This window comes from Apodemus sylvaticus, chromosome 23 (genome assembly GCF_947179515.1).
Source record: "Apodemus sylvaticus chromosome 23, mApoSyl1.1, whole genome shotgun sequence".
In the NCBI taxonomy this organism is placed as follows: Eukaryota; Metazoa; Chordata; class Mammalia; order Rodentia; family Muridae; genus Apodemus; species Apodemus sylvaticus.
The window spans coordinates 37,138,815-37,156,286 of NC_067494.1; positions in this window are offsets into that span (position 1 = coordinate 37,138,815).

A 17,472-nucleotide genomic window follows, 5' to 3' on the forward strand; every position below is an offset into this window, starting at 1 on the left:
AGCTGTCATCAGACATACCAGAAGATGGCATCAGATCTCATCACAGATGATTGTGAGCCACCATGTGGTTGCTGGGATTTGAACTCAGGGCCACCTTCAGAAGAGCAGTCAGTGCTCTTAACCACTGAGCCATCTCTCCAGTCGGCCATATGATTGTTTCTTAAGTAGCACAGAACAGTGGTGGTGGCTCACTCCTTTAATCCCAGCATTCAGGAGGCTGAGGTAGGTGGATCTCTGTGAGTTGTTCAAGGCCAGCCTGGTCTACAGAGTGAGTATCAGGATAGCCAAGGCTACACAGAGAAACCTTGTCTCAAAAAACAAATGAGCAGACAAACAGACAGAACATGTATCCTGGTTTCTCTAAGATCTGGGGAGATGCTCAGCCAAAAAACTGCTTACTGTACAAACATAAGGATCTGAATTCTGAATCAAAGCATAAGTAAACTGCTGTTTATGATGAGCTTGTGGTCCTAGCTAGCCCTGGGAAGGCAGAGAGGGAAGAATCCCTGGAACTTGCCCCCCAGCTAATCTTACTGTATCCTCGAGTCTTGGGTTCAATCAGAGACATTGCCTTTTTTAAAAAAAGAAAAAAAGATGTAGAACAATTGGGGAAGATACCTGATGTGACTTCTGACCTCTACACATAGGTATACACTGGAGTGCACGCACGCGTGCGCGTGCACACACACAGATGCGCACATATACATATACCATAAACAAATGAAAAACAATAACCAGAAATATAAATATGGAAAAAATTTGCTTGAGTGGGTCTCAATATTCTTCAAGTTATTTCAAGTGTCTACTATTCTGATTTGGGTTAAATATGAATTGGCTAAGACCACAGAACATGGGAGATTGCAAAAATCCTACATGTGCACAAAGATTTTCAGAAAGAAATATTTGCATTTATTATGGCTGGGATTGGTGGATGGTGATGAGTGAAAATTAAACTATCATTTGATTGACTTAAATTGTTATAGTGGTTTGCATACGCTTGGCCCATGGGACGTGGCATTATTAGGAGGTAGAGCCTTGTTAGAGGAAATGTGTCACTAGGGAGGCAGGACTTTGAGGTCATATGTATGCTCAAGTCTGGCTAGTGTGGCATAGAGCTCCTCCTGGCTGCCTGCGGCTCAAGACATAGAACTTTGCAGCACCATGCCTGCCTGGATGCTGCCATGCTCCCACCGTGATGATAATGGACTGAACTTCTGAACCTGTAAGCCAGCCCCAAATAAGTGCTTTCCTTTATAAGAGTTGCCTTGGTCATGGTGTCTCTTCATAGCAATAAAACCCTAACTAAGACTATTGTCATTGTTCTTTTCATTACATGTAGTATTTTTGGGGAGTCCATGGCCTACAAGTGCACATAGAGGTCAGAGGTCACCTATGGGACCCAAGGAATCAAATTAAGGTTAGGCTTGGACACAGGTATCTTTACCCACTGAGCCATCTCACCAGCCACATGTCATATAATTTTAAAAGGCAACTGTTCAAAGTCAAATATAAGTAAATAAAAGTGTGTGTGTGTGTGTGTGTGTGTGTGTCTGTGCAAGTCTATAAAGTCCATCCTCTCCTTCCACCTTTATGTGGGTTCTAGGGATGGAACTCTGGTCCTCAGGCAATGCACACCTTTAACTGAGGCACCGTCTTACCAGCCCATGGCTGTGTTTTACTGAATTTTCTGTAGCCTCTTTTATAACAAATCCATGGATGAGAGTGCTGAAGCTTTTGCTGCTGGAGTGTGTTTGTTGCAAAGTACACATCAGTTACACTGTCCAAGCTGTGGCCCTAACTCAGCATCTTGAAACCTTGTAACCTTTGGACAATGAATCTGGAATCTTCTGTCCCTCCACACTCTTTGTTGGCTTTCCAGGAGCTCCGGTGTCTATGACATTACATCTGTGTACCTAAAAGACAAAGAAACAAAACAAAACAATCAAACAGAAAAAACAGTGATGATAAGGCATGTGACATCATCTTAACTATGTTTTGACTTCTAAGTTTTCCTTAAATATAACTCCTGACTCAAGCTGCCAGGAATTCTGGCAAGGGTTTCACTGGAAGCGGGCAAACCCAGAATTCTGTGGCTTTACAGATTCTCAGGGTCTCTAGCAGCAGCCCCTCCCTCCTTACATCCAGCCCCTCTCCATGATTATTCAATGTGCAAGGCTCACTGTACTTCCCTTAATGAGAAGGCAGATCCCAGCCAGAAGTCCCATTTGGATAATTTACTTTTTCTTTGTCGGTCAGATCGAACAATTCATTACAAATAATAATCCTGTAATAACAGAGTTCTTTCCAGGAAAAGTCATCTTGCTGATGGCATCTGAAGCTGGATATTATTAAGATCTGGCCTCCCTCCCACAGCCCCAGTCTGCACTGCAACTTAACACCCCTTGAAGAGCGACAACAGGGAGAGATGTCCTGGCTTGTGAGCTGCATTTCAGGTCGGTGGTCAGATAAAAACTCCTCTGGAAATATTTCCAAGGGTTTGCTGGGTGCTCTCAGATTTCTTGTTCTGTGCTGACTCAATCTGTTTTGTGAAATACCTCGGCAAAAACCAAACCAAACCAAACCAAACCAAACAAAAAAAAATAGGCTATCAAGACAGCTCAGTTTAAATAGAAAAAAAATGTTTGTTTTTTACTTCCTGAATATAAACAATATGTCTCTTTATTATCCTTCAATTAGTAAGACAATTGACTAATAGAATTTGTGTGCATGTGTGCATACATGCTCATGTGTATATGCATACGTGTATATGCATGTTCATGTATGCACACATATTCACATGTATGTGCATGTGTACATGCATATTTATGTGTGCATACATATTCATGTGTATATGCATGCATGCATATTCAGGTGTATGCATGTTCATATGTGCATACATGTTCATGTCTTTATGTGTATATGCAAATTCATTTGTGTGTTTATGTTCATGTGGGTTCATGTGCACAGGAGGCCAGAGTTGACACCTGGTGCTTTCTTCAACCATTTTCTACCTCGCTGCTTGAAACAGTCTCTCATAGGATCTGGAACGTTCTGGTTGTTTCACTGGCTAGCTAGCAAGCCCCAGAGGTCCTCCTGCCTCCACCTCTACTGGGCTTATAGGCACACATCACAACACCAAATTGTCATGTGTGTGATAAAGACTGACCTTAGCTCCTCACACTTTTACATGAAACACTATACCAATCTACCAATGCCCTTCCAACTCCAAATTTAATCTAAAACTTAAAAAAAAAGGATCTCCCTCAGAACCAAGTGCCTGTGTCTTATATTCGATGTTTTACACAGGAAGATTCGCCTGAAACATTTAAGGAAATGGTGCTGGTTTGGATGAGTCACACGAGTTTTCGTAGATTCCTATTTGTTCCCAAGGAAACTTTGTAGCGTACACAACAAATTACCTCTCAAGAAACATGGCAAAAGGGGATTGGAGAGGTGGCTCAGTGACTAAGAGCACTCACTTCTTGCTCTCCCAGCAGATACTGTCTTGGTTCCCAGTAGCCAAGTGAGGGATCACAGCCCTCTGTAACTCTGATTCCAGGGAACCTGCCTCCCTCCTCTGACCTCAGGGGGCACTGTGTACATGTGGTACACAGACACACATGCAGGCAAAATACCCATGCACATAAAAGGAAAGAATAATAAAAAATGACAAGGAATACTTCTGGGGGGAGGTAATAAGTGACTAAAAGAAAACCTGCAAAGAGAACCCAGTGGGAGAATCTATAACCTTAATGTTGATATGTTTTGCTGTAATTGCAGACTACCTGATAGGTTTGTCAAAAATGACAAACAAAGTGAATATTTCTACCTCCCTTAATTGGAAGCAGGTTAAAAAGTGGCTAAAGAGGCCAGAGAGATGGATGGACGGTTCAGATCACTGGCTGCTCTTCCAAAGGACCCAGGTCTGGTTCCCAGCACCACGTGGCAGCTCACAACCACCTGTAACTTCAGTTCCAGGGGATCTGATGCCCTCTTCTGGCCTTTGGAGCCCCAAAGCACATAAGTGATTATCAGACATACATAAATGCAAGCAAAATGCCCATACACATGAAATAAAAATCTATGTACAGTGTTTAACTGGCAAAATGTCTGCAGTACAAACTTGAAGACATAAGGTGGATATCTAGCACCTACATAAAAGCCAGGTGTGTCAGTATATATCTAAACTCTCAGTGCAAGCTAGAGAGGCAGATCTCAGGGCCTTGCTGACCAACCAGTCTAGCCCCAAGTGGTGAGAAAACCTGTCCCTCCCCCAAAATAAATAAATAGGTCATAGCACAATAAAGTAAGAAACCAGACAGTGATCTCTGACCTCTGCACACATGAACACCAGTATACACATGTGCATGCATGTGCACATAACACACACACACATACACACACATACAAATAAAGAAGTAAATTTGTCTTAGTTCGGGTTTTACTGCTGTGAACAGACACCATGACCAAGGCAACTCTTATAAAGAACAACATTTAATTGGGGCTGGCTTACAGGGTCAGAGGTTTAGTCCATTTTTATCAAGGTGGGAGCATGGCAGTGTCTAGGCAGGCATGGGCTGGTCGTGCTTAGGGTTCCACTTCTTGTCCCTAAGGCAACTAGGAGAAGAATGGCGTCGAGGCAGTTAGGAAGAGGGTCTTAAAGCCCAAGCCCAGAGTGACACACCTTCAACATGGCCACACCTACTCCAACAAGGCCATACCTCCAAATAAGTGCCACTCTCTAGGCCAAGCACATTCAAACCACCACATTAATAAATAATAAACCATCTAAAAAAGTTGTCTTGGGCTATCGAGATGGCTCAGGAGGTCTTGTTGACAAGCTTGAAGGAGGGGCTAAGTCTGATATAGGGGACTCTCGTGATAAAAGGAGAGAACTGACTCCTGCAAATTGTCCTCTATCCATCACACACATACATACACGCGCTAATAATGATTTAAGTGTTTTAGTAGGTTGTTCCAGGGTTGATAGCATAACTCAGCAACGTCAGCATTCTGAGGCAAAGGGTATCCATCAAACACCTCACTATGCATCCATTCTTCATGTGGCAGGCCTTGGACAGCCCTGGAGGTCCCTCTTTAACTACCAGAGAAGGAAGAGAGTGCATGATGCTAGTCTGGGGCCCCATACAGTGCAAGTCACTGTGTAGATAGAGGTAAAAAGTAAGGTAAGACCTTACTTCTTTGCTGTAGAGAAGCTAATTCCCTTTTCACGGTGGGATGTGCTTGATGAAGCCCACATAAAACAGAGACATAAAGGTCAGCATCTGTGGTCAGCACAATGCCTGGGTAGGAACAAAAAAAGACAAACAAAGCAGAAAGAGAGTTTCCTAGGTTTTCCGAAGCTCTCCAACTGGAGGGTTGAATGTAAAACAACAAAACCAAAGGAAGCCACAATCAAGGTCATGAAAAGGAATTAGTGGGTTATAAAGGGCCAGGAGACGCGGGGTAAGTGCCACACCTGTCACTATGCATGCACTCAACTGTCCTTGTTATGCTGCAGGCTATATCCAAAAGAGCTTATATATGCTATGAGATGAAAGCCTGTCAAACCACATTCTAAGCCAGACATATTGACCTCACTTTGTCATACAAAAATCTGTCCCACTTTACAGGTTAGAATACTGAGGCTCCCAGACATGGTGCGCCTTGCCTAGGTTTTGCAGAGAGAGCTTTTAACTGATTGTGCTGGTACCCAGCAGTCTCTACCCTCTGACCTGTCTCTCACAGTCTAGGTAGGAGCTATGCCTGTATCCCCTGCTTCCTTGAACCAGGAAGAGCACACATGTGGTTCTTTCAGCTTCCAAACCTCAAATACAACCAACTGGCAGAAAAAAAAAATTCCAGTGCAGGCATAGACAGATAAAAACCCGAAAGACCCACACTATAGAGGAAATGAATCCAGTGGACACAAGACTCAGGAAGGTCTCAGGCAAGAGAAGAGAGAAAAGAGAAGAGAGAGGGGAAACCCTAGGGGTGCAGCTCCGAGGGCACTGTCTCACTTCTCTTTCCGTTTCCATGTTCTTCTGCATCTGTTATCTTCAGTTTCCTAAAATGTCATTGCCCTCCATTTCATAAACACATCGTGTCTTAGTTTGGGTTTTATTGCTATGATGAGATGAGCATGACCACAGCAACTTTGCCAACTTAAAGGCAAACACTTCAGTGGGGCTGGCTCACAGGTTCAGAGGTTCAGTCCATTATCATCGTGGTAGGAAGCACACATCATACAGGCAGACTTGTGCAGGAGAAGCCAAGAGTTTTACATCTTGATTTGAAGGTAAGCAGGAGAAGACTGTCTTCCCGAAGGCAGCCGGAAGAGACTGTTTCACACTGGCCAGACTTTGGCATCTATATGAGATCCCAAAGCCCCACCTCCACAGTGACACACTTCCTCTAACAAGGCCACATCTCTTCCAATAAGGCCATATCTCCTAATAGTGCCACTTCCCATGGGCCAAGGATATTCAAACCACCACACATGATGAGAAAGCCCAAGTTAGGAATTTGGTGTTGAGATGTGTGGGTCACAATTAGGTCTGAGAACTGTGTTGGTTCTTCAGATCCATGGAGTCAATGACTTTGAAGCCATATCCTGCTGCTGTGACTGGTGGTGGTGGCTTTGGGTATTTTGTTTGCTTTGGCTTTTTGTTGTTTTGTTTGGGTTTTTGGTTTTTGTTTTGGTTTGGTTTGGTTTTTGAGACAGGATGGCCTGTAGGGTAGCCTAGAACTCACTATGTAGTCACAGATGACCTTGAACTTCTGATTCTTCTACCTCTATCTCTCAAACATAGGGGTTACAAGTGTGCATCATCACACCCAGTTTATGAGGGGCTGGGCATTGTGTATAGGAAGTGAACACTCTGTCAACTGAGCCTGTCCTCAGCCCTTCGTTTTGTTTTAAAGAATAAAAATGGTTTCTACAAATGGAAAGATGTCAACAAATTATGAACATGACGCCATTTTGCATTTTATCTCCTCCTATATTCTGGTCCTCACCATGGGACCCTGGCTCTCAAAACATGATTTCTTTTGTGAGTGAATTGTCCTGATTCTGCCTGTAGACAACTTAACTGTAGTCTAAACAGGCAACTAATGCCATCAAAAGTTTAGGGAAAAAATCTCCCTCATCTCTGACCCATTCTGTGCTTTTATTTCCAAAGATTAATTTTCTGAAGGTAAGTTTATGGGGCATGATATCATTTCAATTTAAAGTAACTCTTCTCAATAAGAAAACTCACTTTTTCCAGTAAGCTCATTCTTCTTTATCTCTAAATAACTGTTAGGGTTTTAAGGTTGACTACATTATTTTTAATTTTGAAAACTTTATCTTGGACATTTTTGCCAGTGTGCATAAATGTGCAATATGTATGTGTTCCTATATTTGCATTCACCTGGAGGTGTAGATGCACATGCATGTGCTAGTATGAAGGCCAGAGGACAATGTTGCTATCTTCCTTGGCAGATTGCTGGATGGATAGTTAGTGTAGTAGTCAGGGTTCTCTAGAGTCACAGAACTTATAGAATGTCTATATATATATATATATATTAAGGGAATTTATTGTAATAATTTACAGTCTGCAGTCCAACAAACTCAACAATGGGCAGCTGTGAATGGAAAGTCTAAGAATCTAGTAGTTGCTCAGTCCCTCAAGGCTAGTTGTCTCAGCTGGTCTTCTGTATAAGCTGGAATCCTGAAGAAGTAGGTTCCAACAGATGTGCTGGCAAGTAAGTGCAAGCAGGCAGAGAACAGTGAGTCTTCCTTCTTCCATAATCTTTTTGTAAGCCTCCAGCAGAAGGTATGGTCCACATTAAATGTGTGTATCACCATGCTTGCATTTGGAACTTGCTCTATCCCAGACTGGCCTTGAACTCAGAGATCTGCGTGCCTCAGTCTCCTGGGATTAAAGGCCTGTACTACCTTGCCTGGGCCTAAGCTTTTCATGGCCACTATGCCTCAAGATCTAGATCAAAAGCATGGGTCATCCCATATCAAGATCTGGGTCAGAAGCCTGAGTCTTCCAGCCTCAAAATCTGGATCACAGGTGTGCCCTCCATTTCTGGATTGTAGTTCACTCCAGATGTAGTCAAGTTGACAACCAGGAATAGATAGATATCTATCCATCATAGATAGATAGATAGATAGATAGATAGATAGATAGATAGATAGACAGACAGACAGATAAATTATAAAGACAGACAGACAGACAGACAGACAGACAGACAGGCAGGCAGACAGACAGGCAGGCAGACAGGCAGGCAGGCAGATGAGTATTTGTACATGCTTTAATAAATCTATAAACACTTCATCTATGGACATGTTATCTGCTCGTCTGTTCTGTCCCACTTGTTTGATTGACTGATCTCACTTCCCACCCCATCTCTATTTATATCAACAGAGTCTCATGTAGCCCAGGCTGGTATCAGACTCACTAAGTAGCCAAGGATGACCTTGGATGTCTGATCTGCTAGCCTCTTGCCCCAAATACTGAGACTATAGGCATACTTAGTTCGCCCATTTATTTGTTTGATTTTAAGACAAGGTCTCACTGTACAGCCTATCCTGGAAGTCACAATTCTGCCCCAGTTTACCCAGCACTGGGAATACAAGTGGGCACCGCACACTCAGTGCCCCATGGTCTTCTTAACCGAAAAAAATGAGAAGATTTCAAAGATGATCTAAGCTAACTTTCTGCAGTTAACCTGAACTCTCAATAAAAACCCTCTTTCATAAATCGCCACCCTGTTCTGCCCACATGCTCCCATCACACATACAAAGAACACAGTAGATCGCTCTTCAGGGTCATGAACTCAAAAATGTCATTCCATCAAATGAATCTGGCTTTCCTTAAACTTTTCTTAAACTCGGTAAAAGTTATCAAAATACCAGAGAAAATTGATATTTTCTTTCTTCTGTGTTTGGCCCTGACGTTTGTGTGTTGAGTTTTTTCTATGCTCTCTCTGTGAAATCCTTCCAACATTCCCAGATTGGTAGAACTCAACAATACAAAAAGCTTTTTTGTAGCCTGAACACAGAAAAACAACTGTCACATGGAAAGTCCTCCTGAAGTACACTAATAAGCCTTTCTTTAACTGATATATTAGACACTGAATGTTTTGCAAAAACTATTTACTTTGGAGAGGTGCAATCAAGTTCAGCTTCAAATTATGTAGAACAAAATTTTCAAGAGGCAATACAAAGATTTCTTTTAATGAGACAGCCAAGACCTTGTATTATGAAAAACATTTACAGTCAACAATCTGCAGTTGTAGGGCTGGAGAGATGGCTCAGTGGTTAAGAGTACTGACTACTCTTCCGAAGGTTCTGAGTTCAAATCCCAGCAACCATATGATGGCTCACAATCATCTGTAATGAGATCTGACACCCTCTTCTTGTGTGTCTGAAGACAGCTATAGTATACTTACATATAATAGTAAATAAATCTTTAAAAAAAAAAACAATCTGCAGTTGTATTTTCAGTGGTTTTTGTGGCTGTTGTTTTGTTTTTGTAACCATTCTGGGCTGGTTTGTTTCTGTTTAGTTCCCATCTCTTTGCCTTCAGGAATCATTGATAATTCTATCTACCCCACTTAGACCTGTCACCAACTAACTCATGACATGGGCAACCAACAAGACAATCACATAACAATAGAGAGGAGCTTGAGAAAGGCCATTTTGAAACCACGGTGGAGAAGGACTTTTATTTTTTAATATTCTAATTCCATATATATTAAAGTGTTACTTGTGGTTTTAAAAATACTTGTAAATTTTTACTTCTGTGCAAGCATCTGTCTGTGCATCTCTGTATATGCCATATGTAGTCATGTGCCCTCAGAGGTCAGAAGGGGGCATCAGATCCCTTGGAGCTAGAGCTTCTGATAACAGTGAGCCTCGATGTAAGTCCTCTGGTCCTCTGGAAGAGCAGTAAGTGCCTCTAGCCACCGTATGGTCTCTCCACCTCCCATCCCTCCCCGTGCTTTGGTACACACAATGAAATGACTGCTAAGAGAGGGCAAGCATGTCTGTCATCTGACATGGTGGTTTCCTATTGGGAAGGAGCACCTAAAGTCTTCTTTCAAGATGGTGGGTGCACTGGTTGGAAGGTGGAGGAGACCATGGTGGAGCAGCAGGGGCATAGCAGCTTCTTTGCAGATTCCGGAATTGTCTACGATGCTGCCCCTCCCCCCCCCACTGCCCCCCCTGCTCCCCTCCCCCCCCCCCAGCGTCAAGGCAATAGAGAAGCGCCTGGACCAAACGCCATCCTAAAACAGAGCGAACAGAGGTGCTGTTGACTCTGCAGTTTCAAAGGAGTTAGCCAAAACGGAGAAATGGGAGGAGGTTTCATGGGAGCCTAAGGCCCTGGCCGTGTCAGAGCTGGCTGTTGCCATTTCTTAAGACTTTAGGGTACGGGGTTCCACTTCCAGGAACTGAGGATGTCTGGGGACTGCAGAGGCTTCCAAGGCCTGCAACAACATGCTACTCGTTCTAAATATGACCAGAACTACTCTGGTAATGTGATGGTTTGCATATGTTTGGACCGGGGATTAGCACTATTAGAAGGTGTGGCCCTGTTGGAGTAGGTGTGGCCTTGTGGGTGTGGGCTTTAAAACCCTCATCCTAGCTGTCTGGAAGCCAGTATTCTCTTATACAGCTTTCAGATGGAGATGTAGAACTCTCAGCTCCCCCTGCACCATTGCATGCCTGGATGCTGCCATGTTTCCCTTCCTTGATGATAATTGAATCCATAAGCCAGCCCCAATTAAACGTTGTCCTTATAAGAGTTGCCTTGGTCACGGTGTCTGTTCACAGCAGTAAAACCCTAACTAAGACAGGCAATGAATGTGGAATCAGGTTAGTGCCAAACCCAAAACTATTGCCTGTGATGTGTAACTGTCAGCAGTCACAGATGAACTGGGTCTACCTGAAAGAGGGGGGAGGGAGCTGGAAATGAAAAAGGAACAGAATGCAAGAGAAGGATGAAGCCAAGACAAACATTTCTGATCAAGACTCAAAGTTTAATTTTCATCCCTGCGTTTATATAGGGAAAGCCCACAGACCTCATCCTTTGTTTCAGTTGGATTATGTTGCAAAGCAAGCTCAATTGCAGAGAACAGTCTACTCTTGTAGGAAATTGCAAATGCGGTGAGTCCGGACACTCCAGCTAGGCTATAAAACCATTGTAGGTCTGTCTAGCCTGTTCACAGCTAGGGGCAGGGCACAGTGGTGCTGTGTGTGCACTCAGGTGTGGCTCAAGGGTTCTTAGGGTCCTCTGAGATGGCAGACAAAGCAGCCCTTTAGCTAATAGCTATCCTTGGGACTCACAGCTAAGGACCTAAGGTTGCAGGGGGCTGCAGTCAGAACAGGGAGCCTGTTGCGGCTGGCCAGGCTGGACCATCTGACCTGCAGGATGCTGTGGAGAAGGTAATGCTCCAGTTTCTGTAAGAGCTGCCCTCAGAGAGTGTCCTTTGACATATTGTTGAGAGCAAACTCTTAAAGCCCCTTAGGTCATTCTGCAAGTGCTAATGGGGTTAATGGAGTTTTCTGTTGAGCTCTGATCACCTGGTTATAGTAACCAGACAAATTCCCCACAGAATTTGAAATGCTCGTTCTTTCCATATGTTTCACAAGCATGCTATCTTAAAAAAGGACATTTAAGAGTCTGCTAACTAGCAGGCTGACCTGTTTTAAACTTCTGGGACATATGTAGCACAGCAATCAGGAGGCAGAAACAGGAGGATCTTGAGGTCAGGACCAGACAGGGTGTCTTAGTCAGGGTTTTACTGCTGTGAACAGACACCATGACCAAGGCAACTCTGATCAAGGACAACATTTAATTGGAGTTGGCTCACAGGTTTAGAGGTTCAGCCCATTATCACCAAGGGGAGAAGGTGGGAGCATCCAGGCAGGCATGGTGCAGGAGGAGCTGAGAGTTCTACATCTTCATCTGAAGGCTGCTAGGAGACAACTGGCTTCCAAGCAGCTAGGATGGGGGTCTTAAAGCCCACGCCCACAGTGACACACTTCCTCCAACAAGGCCACACCTCCCAATAGTGCCACTCCCTGGGCCAAGCATATACAAACCACGACACGACATGGGACTACAAGGCAAGTACAAGGTTTAGACGAATAACAAGACCCCGCTGAGGGTGGAGCTCAGAGGCAGAATGCTTCCCTAGCACACACAGGACGGGGTTAGATCTCCTAGAGAAGAAAAAAATACCTTATGTTGGTTTTTTTTTTTTAAATTCCTGAGCATCTTCATTTGAATACCTTGATCATAATATTTTAATTTGCTTTACTTTATAAAGAAAATGAACTCCTGCCAACTGGTTAAAATCCACCCAAAAGAAAGAAGAGAAATTGGTGTGAGACACTAGGAAAATACAATAAAATGAACTACCACCTGCACCAGTTAAAGGGGTTTCCCGTCTGCCACAGGATAGGGGCTCTAGATGGTATTCACGGGGTCACTGGCTTTTTTCCTGGAGGGTAGGTAATGACACAAGACAACTGGCAGATGCCTGCTCAAAAATGTGGGCAGCTACAGTATCCAAGTGTGAGTCCCTTGTCACAGCTTCCAGACCTCTAGTGACTTCTTCCTTGTACATTCTCACTACACACTTTTTTACTTCAAAAGAATGACATTTTAATGAAACCATATTTTATACAATTAATGTATGCTAATACTTTTAAAGAATAATGACTTCTTCAGCCCATCAACGACGATACTGACTTTACATACTTATTATCCTAAATATAACCTATTGTTTTGAATATGAATACATTTACATGCCATTACTAAAACAATCTAGTCTCTCAGCAAATTTCCAGGCGTGTAACACCATAATTCCAGTGTTTGTGCCGCATGTTGGAGCTGTAAGTAAAAAGGTTATAAATTTAAAGGTTATAAATCTAAAATCTACACGGGAATTGATAAACTTGGTGGGTGTGGTAGCCGGTTTATAATCCTAGCACTTGGGACATAGGGGCAGGAAGATAAGAAATTCAAAGTCGGGCTGGAGAGATGGCTTAGTGATCAAGAGCAGTGAGTGCCCTTTCAAAGATCCTGAGTTCAATCCCCAGCAACCACATAGTGACTCACAACCATCTGCAGTGGGGTCTGCTGCCCTCTTGTGGTGTGTCAGAGAGCAATGGTGTACTCATATACATAAAATAAATAAATAAATCATTAAGGAGGAGGAGGAAAAGGAGGAGGAAGAGGAGGAGGAAGAGGAGGAGGAAGAGGAGGAGGAAGAAGAGGAAGAGGAAGAGGAAGAGGAAGAGGAAGAGGAAGAAGAAGAAGAAGAAGAAGAAGAAGAAGAAGAAGAAGAAGAAGAAGAAGAAGAAGAAGAAGTCATTTATAACTAAGTAGAGAGGTTGAATCTGGGCTATATGAGATCTATTTTCCAAAATTAAACAATGAAACACTCAAGTTGCTAAATTTAAACTTAACGAGAAGTGGGGAGGTGTTGCTAAGAAGACACCAAATTTTAGTTTTTTTTAATTCACTATAATTTATTTACATTTCAAATGATTTCCCCTTTTCTAGCCCCCCACTCCCCAAAAGTCCGGTAAGCCCCCTTCTCTTCCCCTGTCCTCCCACCCACCCCTTCCCACTTCCCCGTTCTGGTTTTGCCGAATACTGCTTCACTGAGTCTTTCCAGAACCAGGGGCCACTCCTCCTTTCTTCTTGTACCTCATTTGATGTGTGGATTATGTTTTGGGTATTCCAGTTTTCTAGGTTAATATCCACTTATTAGTGAGTGCATACCATGAGTCTGGGTTACCTCACTTAGTATGATGTTCTCTAGCTCCATCCCAAATTTTAGTTTTAAGATGTTTAATTCTGGAGTTCTCATGCTTGGCTTGATGATTCTAATTAATAATAGTGTATTGTATACTAGAAGCTCTCTAAACCTATCTGTGTGAAGGGAGAGGTATGCCACACTTATCATTGGGGATCGTTAAATAGCTACTTATACATCAAAGTAGCGAGTTGTACACCTTAGGTAGAATACTTGCCAACCATGGTGGTCCATATGTGTAATCCCAAAATTGGTAGGTAGGGGAAAAGAAGGATTGCCAAGTGAGGTTATGTTTCAGACTGGAGTAGCTAGACCACAGAGTACCTTAGGCTATATCAGGTCAGAGGACCGCCTGCAGGAGCCAGTTCTGACTTTCTTTTTCTTTTTCATTATATTTTTATTAGTTGTGTTTTGTTTTTCAAGAAAAGTGTGTGTGTGTGTGTGTGTGTGTAGCTCTGGCTGTCCTGGAACTCTTTCTGTAGAGCAGGCTGGCCTCGAACTCACAGAGATCCACCTGCCTCTGCTCCCGAGTGCTGGGATTAAAGGCATGCGCCACCACTGCCCAGCTTAAATATATTTTGATGATATTCTTCTGCTCAGCCAAGTCTTTTTAGATCTTTTACACCTCCTTACCCAACCCAACTTTAAGTTCATTCTCAGAAAATAAACAAAATATGACAATAAATGCCCCCAAACCAACAGAATGAAATAAAACAACACCCCCAAAACAAAACAAAACCAAGCCCCCACCAATAACCAAATGAAAGCGCACGCGCACACACACACACAAACACACAAACACACAAACAAACAAAGACCTGCAGAGTTCATTATATGTTGTTCAACTATTCCTGAACATGCAGTCTTCCCTGGAGTGGTGGATATACCCAGTTTTACTCCGTGGAAGAAAACCGATGTTCCCTTTCCCAGCTGATGTGAATAATGGTTCACTTATTGACTTTTATCCTGATGGTTTTACATTCATTCATTTTTAATATATCAAAATAAAGTATAAGATAAAAGAAAAAAATATCACACTGAAGTTGGACAAGGCAAACCAACGAGAGGAGAACCCAAGAAAAGGCAAGAGAATCAAAAGCCACTCTTTTGAACTGTCAGCAATCCCACAAAAATACTAAGCCGGAAGCCGTCACATGTACACAGAGGACCTGGTGCAGACTTCCAACTGTGGGTTCTGGTAGTAAGCATGTTTTCCAATGAGCCATTGTGCTAGGCCTGCTACCACACTGAGAAATATACACAGTGGGTGTGGATGGCTTGACCCATACACAGATAACAAACTGATCACGAGGCAAATATTAAGATGTATGGTTCCATATCTAATAATATCAAAATAGCCCCTATAATCACGGAAGAATAGGCTTCTCAGTCTCTCATAAAAGCTATTGTCAACAAGTCACAAATGTTATAAGCCAAAAGCTAGAGTTACTTGCTTTCCTCGAGGCTGTGATCAAATCCCCGGCATAGTGCAGCTGAAGGGAGGTCTGACCCCACAGTGACTTACTCACTACCTCCACCTAGGCCATACATACCTCAAGGTTCACTCCCAACCGAGGACCACAGAGTCAAACCTGCAAGCTTAGGGCGGGCGGGACATTTCACACTCAAACCACAACAGCTATTGTAAACGAGAAATTAAATCAGAATGTGTATAAACCGAAATGCACATTTCATATACAGAGCCCTAAGAACAACAGAATCAAAGCTTTAGAGCCCCTGGCCCTGGCCCAGTGGCCTAGCTCAGCCTAGCTTTCCAGGGGCACCCACAGCTCTGTCTCTCTCTGTGTCTGTCTGTCTGTCTGTCTCCCTCTCCCTCTCCCTGTCCCTCTCTCCCTCTCCCTCCCCCTCCCCCCTCGCTCATTCCCTCTCTCCCTCTCTCTCCCTCACTCCCTCTCTCCTTCTCTCCCTCACTCCCTCTCTCCCTCTCCCTCTTTTCCTCACTCCCTCACTCCCTCTCTCCCCTCTCTCTCTCCCTCTCTCCCTCTCTCCCTTTCCCTCTCCCCCTCTCTCCCCCCTCTCCCTCTCTCCCCCTCCCTCTCCCCTTCTCTCCCTCATTCCCTCTCTCTTTCTCCCTCATTCCCTCTCTTCCTCTCTCTTTCTCTCTCTCACTCCCTCTCTCCCTCTCCCTCTCCCTCTCCCCCTCCCTCTCCCCTTCTCTCTCTCACTCCCTCTCTCCCTCTCTCCCTCTCTCCCTCTCTCCCTCTCTCCCTCTCTCCCTCTCTCCCTCTCTCCCTCTCTCCCTCTCTCCCTCTCTCCCTCTCTCCCTCTCCCCCTCTCCCCCTCTCTTCCCCTCCCTCTCCCCCTCTCTCCCTCTCTCCCTCTCTCCCTCTCTCCCCTTCTCTTCCCCCCCCCCCCCCCCCCCCCCGTCTCTCCCCCCATCTCTCTCCCTCTCACCCTCATGCCTTGGGCAAGAGAGAACACAGGAACCAAAGTAGCTCTTAAAATAATAGGAGCCAAGATAAACCCATTGATTCGGAGAAACAATAGGAATGAAAGGTCTGCTGGGACCAAACTCACCACAGCAGATTAGGATTTCTTCCAGGCTGAGTAGCTGGCCTGGATGTGTGCAGGGAAAGGGGAGAGGCGGAGATGAGGTGTTGTTGGCTGTTTTAATTGCCGTGAACACTCACCAGAGCACTCACCCTTCGCGTGCTTTAACTTCCCATGCCCTTCTCCTAGAACGATCGGAGTCAAGCACCCTCTCTTGGAGCACATTTGTTTGGCTTTCACATTTTTTCCGATGTTAACAGTAAAGGGCTCCGTTTTGCAATTAAAAAGCCGGACCACCCACGGCTGCTGTAAATCTTTGGGTGAGTTTTGGTATGCTCTGTTGTTTTTGATCCATCTTCAGTAACAACTATCTTTGTCTGAAAAGAACCATGCTTTGAATGTGTACCCTACGTGGACAGGAGTGGCCATCTTAGAAGATAGAGTTATTTCCTTTGGAAGGGACAGCTAACCTCACTCACGCATCCAGCACTCAACAGTTAAAGTCTCTGTCTCCTTTTTTTTTTTTTTTTTTTTGGTTTTTCAAGACAGGGTTTTTTTCTGTAGCCCTGGCTGTCCTGGAACTCACTCTGTACTCTGTAGACCAGGCTGGCCTTGAACTCAGAGATCCACCTGCCTCTGCCTCCCAAGTGCTGGGATTAAAGGCGTGAGCCACCACTGCCTGGCTCTCTGTCTCCTTTTCTATAGGTTCAGAGTTCAAAACAGGTTCAAGTGCAATTTTTATCACAGTCTGTTCTCAAATTTATTCTAAGCAGACCCATGCTGACTGCAGGCATGTAGTGACCTTGCTTGTGAACATACTTGGTCCTGCTCTGTGTAGCCCTGGCCACCATCCTAAATCTATAGACCAGGCTGGTCTCAAACTTGGAGATCCGCCCGCCTCTGCCTACTAAGTGCTGGGATTAAAGGAGTGCGCCGCCACCATCTGGCTATGCTAGCTCCATCTTGGGTGTCTCTTCTCTTTTCTTCCCCTTGTTAACATGCTTTAGAGCCTGAACTGTCTCTCCATTATGAAGCCTCGGGGATCAGTGGGGACTTTGCTTCATCCTTGCCTTTAATTCTCTGTCACCTTATGTTCCACACTCACATTTTGTTGTTCATGTCTCAGACTTCTGACTT